The sequence below is a fragment of the Musca autumnalis genome, unplaced genomic scaffold, assembly GCF_047663935.1.
Source record: "Musca autumnalis isolate F117 unplaced genomic scaffold, ASM4766393v1 scaffold_5, whole genome shotgun sequence".
NCBI classification, from domain to species: Eukaryota; Metazoa; Arthropoda; class Insecta; order Diptera; family Muscidae; genus Musca; species Musca autumnalis.
Window position 1 is genome coordinate 4,361,869 of NW_027412088.1, and position 6,030 is coordinate 4,367,898.

The following is a 6,030-nucleotide window of genomic DNA, read 5'->3' on the forward strand; positions in this document are numbered from 1 at the left end:
CCCAGAAGATGGTATTGAATGTATACCGCCCAGCCAAGATGAGGTAAAGACAGCAATAAATCGGCTGAAGAATAATAAGGCAGCAGGGGCCGATGGCTTACCAGCCGAGCTGTTCAAAACCGGAGGCGACACGCTGATAAGGTGTATTCATCAGCTAGTTAGCACCATCTGGCAGGAAGAACGAGTACCCGACGATTGGAACCTGAGTATCCTGTGCCCCGTCCACAAGAAGGGAGATAAGACTGTATGCTCTAACTATAGGGGCATAAGTCTACTCCCTATTGCCTACAAGATCGTGTCAGGGATATTGTGCGAACGACTAAAGCCAATGGTCAACGAGATTATTGGACCATACCAATGCGGCTTTAGACCTGGCAAGTCCACCATTGACCAGATATTTACCCTGCGGCAAATCCTGGAGAAGACCCAAGAGATGCAGATCGACACCTACCACCTTTTTGTCGATTATAAAGCAGCCTTCGACAGTCCGCTGCGCTCAAAGGTATTCCAAGCCATGTCTGAATTTGGTATTCCCGCAAAGCTCATCCGGCTTTGTAAAATGACTTTAACTGACACGAGGTCCTCAGTTAAAATAGGAAAGAACCTCTCCGAAGAGTTTGGTACCAAAAGAGGTTTCAGACAAGGAGACAGCCTTTCGTGTGACCTCTTCAACATCCTGCTAGAAAAGGTTATACGAGAGGCAAACGTCAAAAGAAGTGGCACAATCTACACCAATAGTCACATGTTACTTGCTTATGCTGATGATATAGACATCATGGGTCGATCAGTAAAAGAAGTAACTGATACCTTTATAAAAGTCGAAGGAGAATCTGCTAAAGTGGGTCTGGCGGTAAACGGTGAGAAGACCAAGTTGATGGTGTCGACGCGCAATGCGTCCATTGAGCTCGGACCGACTGTGGAAGTTGGTTCCTATAATATTGAGGTAGTAAAAGACTTCGTCTACCTCGGCACCTCCGTCAACACAACAAACGACATCAGTTGTGAAATAAAAAGAAGAATTGTATTGGCCAACAGATGCTACTTTGGATTAAGTAAGCAGTTTAAAAACAAAGCCACATCTCGTCAAACAAAAATAACGCTCTACAAAACACTGATACTACCCGTGCTGATGTATGGCTCCGAAGCCTGGGTACTTGCGCAAGCAGACATGGCAGTGCTTGGTGTGTTTGAGAGAAAAATTCTTCGAAAGATCTACGGACCAATCTGCGTTGACGGTGAATATCGACGTCGCATGAACCACGAGCTGTATCTGCTATACAACGACATCAATATTGTTAAACGTATCGAGATGCAGCGATTGCGTTGGCTAGGCCATGTCAAAAGAATGAGCGATGATGAACCCACTAAAAAGGCGTATGAATACATGCCACATGGCGGTGCACGCAGAATTGGCAGGCCAAGGAATAGATGGCGCAAACAAGTGGATGTTGAGATGAAAAGGCGCGGTATTCCAGAGAGCAAAGCAACAAATAGAGAGGAATGGAGATCTCTTCTTAGTTCGGCCTATAGAACAAATGTTCTGTAATGGGCCAGCTAAGTAAGTAAGTAGAATATATATTACAAAGGACAATATAATCTTGTATACATATAGATCTTGATCCTTGATACTGGAACTAGTGTATGACTACTTGATACAGCGACTTATGTTTATTTGGTCCTTGGAATGTTTTTCTCGTGGGTTCTTCAGATCATTCAAAAGTTCCAGGAATAAAATGTATAGAAGTATAATGATAAGACCCGATAATGATTTATGTCAAGATATGTATCAATACTTACCACATACATATGGGGATTTCTGAGTGAAATCGGACACTTTTTCAAGATGAGGTTTTTGATTTCCATTATTTTTTGCTGTGGCGATGCTGCTGATTAACAAAACATTTTAGTATATTTTCAAATTTTTTTTGACTAACGGTTCCAGAGATATCGGGCCTTGAAAAAGTCAAATTCTGTAAAAAATACATGCAAAGAAATACTCATAACTTCTTTAATATTGGTCCAAATGGGACCATCTTTTTTTTGATTTGTTTGTTTTTTTATCAGCTATCGAAAGAAATATTTGAAAGAAAAATGCACAGTGGGCTTCAATGCAGTTTTCGGGATTTAATATTTAAAATCAATTTTTAAACATGATTGCACCCTTCGATTTTTTCAAGAAAATTTTATGTTATACTACGTTCAATTACAAAATTTTTAAGCCCTATGTGGTAATGGGTTTCGGACGATTACTATTTTTTCTGAATTTTTTAAAATTTGTCAATACAATTTTTCCTTTATACCTTTGTCCAAAATTTATTATTTTATTAAAAAAATTAAAAGTTTCATTTATAAATATTTGTTTTGATTTTATATTTATGAATTTATCTCAAACATCTTAAAAACTGCGTCATTTTTCGATTTTGAAAATGCATCAGCGAAAATTCCATTAAAGTCCACTGTGGATTTTTTTTCTATTTTTTATGATAAATATACAATGTATAATGATAGATATGTACTCTTAGCTTTAAAAGTACAGGAAATACAAATTTTATACAAATGTATTAAGGAAAAATTGTATTGACAAATTTTAAAAAATTCAGAAAAAATAGTAATCGTCCGAATCCCATTACCGCATAGGGCTTAAAATTTTTGTAATTAAACGTAGTTTAACATAATTTTTTTTTGAAAAAATCGAAGGGTGCAATCATGTTTAAAAATTGATTTTAAATATTAAATCCCGAAAATTGCATTGAAGCCCACTGTGCATTTTTCTTTTAAATATTTCTTTCGATAGCTGATAAAAAAACAAACAAATCAAAAAAAAGATGGTCCCATTTGGACCAATATTAAAGAAGTAATGAGTATTTATTTGAACATAGTTCTTTAAAAATTCTATAATTTCAATAGGCGATATCTCTGTACCGTTGGTCAAAAAATAATTTTAAAATATACCAAAATGTTCTGTTGGCTAGGAGCATAAATTGAACCAAAAACAATTGAAATCAAAAATTACTTTTCTCCGAACTGTCCGATTTCACTTGGAATTCCCCATATATATTATAAATATTCTTCTTAAATTATTCATCCTTTCTATGATTTAGCTCGTATGATTTTTTTAATTATGAATAAACATAATGACAGAATATTTTTTCTATTTTGTTAAAAAAATAATTAATGTTGAAAAGAGATTATAAGAGAGGCACATTGTCGATTCATCGGTAGTCTATAAAATAGTCTATATATTACACGCCGCATTACCTGTAACTAGTGAATTGACATGATAGGTAGGGATGCCCATTTCCAGTGACAAAAGCAGGCTATAGGCTATTTTGTGTGTCATTTTTGGGTGTAAAGTAACTAGGATCGATGAGTAACTAGTTACATGCCTATGTCAAAGTAGACAATTGCTATTTATTGAACAACTGGGTGCCAAAATTCCCAAGAAAAAACTTGACGGTGTTGCCATATTTTCGGAAAATATCCCAATTATAATAAAAACTGTACAAAAAAGTGTCCAATTTTTGCGATCATCAGAATAGGTTTGAATCAAATAAAATTGAAAAATTGTACTACCCATTCAAATATTATTATACATGTGGTCAACTATGGTGGATTTGTGTGCATGATAATACTTACATTTGTACTGCAAGGATAGTTAAAAAATGAAACTTGAGCTAAAATATCAACTATTTTCAATGACCTTTCTAATTTATCGATCCTATTAATATGGCTACACTTGGTATTTGCTTTCAGACAATTTTCGAAGCTCGGAAGAGATCTAACGAAATCAAAAAGTCATTTAAAGCAAGTTTATAAAACGTTTTTGTTTGAATATTTCTTGATTTTTTCACATAAAAAACTTTCCAAGTTGATAATTGAACCCACGTTCCAAATAAAGCGGGTCAAGTTTGTTGTAGGACTTATCAGAATGTTCAATTTACTAAACTAAACCAAAAAACTGCGCGATATTTGCATGGGTAGTAAAATTTTTCAATTTTATTTGATTCAAACCATTCTGATGATCGCAAAAATTGGACACTTTTTTGTACATTTTTTATTAAAATTGGGATATTTTCCGAAAATATGGCAACACCGTCAAGTTTTTCTTGGGAATGTTGGCATAGTATAGGACTCTCAAAAAGTAAATAGTATGGATCTGCAATACGAACATATCAGAAGATACCTTAACATATAAAAAGAAAAAAATTAAACCTATTCAAATGATCGCTAGTGTATATCGGTGGGATATTGGAACCAAAATTATCCAAATACCGAAAATTGGGAAGTACACTTATATTAATAATTCTCTTATCGTATATTTTATTTCCACACAGCCTTCAAAATAACGAAAATCAGGAGGTACAGTTCTATGGGGACCTTACGAAGGCGTGGGGCCATACCAACAAATTTCATGTGTAAAGTTTTATACACCACAACCTGAGGCCACAACCTTCAAAATACCTAAAATCGAGAGGCACCGTTCTATGGGGGCTATACGAAGACGTGAACCTATACCGACAAATTTCCGGTGGAAAGTTTTATACTCCCAACGAAGTGTCAAATTTAAGTGCTTTCGGTGAGATATTAAGGCCCAAACCTTCAATTGGGAGGTACGATTCTATGTGGGCTATATGCAGACATGGACTTATGTGGACAAATTAATGTAATGTTTTATATAGATGGTCTATGGAGGACACAACCTTCAAAATAACGTCAATTTTATTTGAAACGTTTTGAGAGCAGGTCGTAAAATGCACTTTTCGAAATTTTGTGTGAATGATGGAAGACTGAAATATTCCATATTCGAACCTGATTTATGTCTCATGGAAACATTACGATGTGCAAATTATGGACAAAATCGGTTACTACCTTCGAGAGTTATCATATTAGCAAAAATTTTGGATCTTTTGAGGGCGAGGTACACGAAGGGGTGGACCAATTTGGCCCGTCTTGCAACATAAACTAAATTTTGACAAAATATTACGAAGGCCAAAATATGGACTGAATAGGCTCATCCGTTCGAGAGTTATCGAGCGCTTCAATCAGCCAGACAAACAGAGAGGCGGACATACATTGCTAAATCGACTCTAAATTGCCGGAAACGGATTTCATTCCAAACATATCAGGGTTCTAAAACCACTATTTCGATAAGGCACATTGTGCATATAGCCTCGTTAGCCTAAAGGCTGAGGGTATTAAAACAAAGGGAATTTCATATTTCAAGCTGCGTATTTGGACTAATATTTATTTCTTAAGTCTTTGGCGCTTGTTAAGACTTTCTAAGTAGGTGCTGTAATTGTTCTGCATGTTGGTGTCTTTATTTTTGGGATTCTACCACAATAAAGACTTATTTTGAGAGCATTAGTTTTTGGCTTATCATCTACATGGTAGAAATATTTAAAATTTCTTTCTTTGTTTGTAATAATAAAGAAATAACAAAAGTTTATAACAAAAAAGGTAAACACTGGCGCTTAACAAACTTTTTAAAAGCGATCAAATTAGCCAAAAGTCTGCTGTGTATGGTGTTAACTACAGCTTATACACACACCGATATTCAAAATGAAATAAATGACAATAGCTTTATGCTAATTTCGTTCTAAACAATACTTCTTTTTGTCTTTTAAGGAATATATGGCAAATATGTTATCCCTGTTTTGTTCTTTGTTTTTTTTTTTTTAATAATTAGCCACATACCAAACTGACTTATAATGTTCTTTATTAATAATATGATCTCATATTTATGGTGAAAAAATGAAGCGAAGGTTCTTTTGGTTATTAATTTTCAAATTGCGTCGACATTATGAATGGTGGTGCAGCTATAATGAAGTCTTTTTGCAGCCCATAAATTTCGAAGCAACTGTCAACAGAAAAATCTCTCAGACCCCCCACTCATACCCAAGGCAAAGTCAATTTAATTTGGGTCATGTTTACTCGGGAAGGACCGATCGACTGTCCTTGTTCTTAAAATGGTTCATTTGTATGCACACGACAATATTCCATTTCATATGTATGTATGTTGCATTGGTTGTG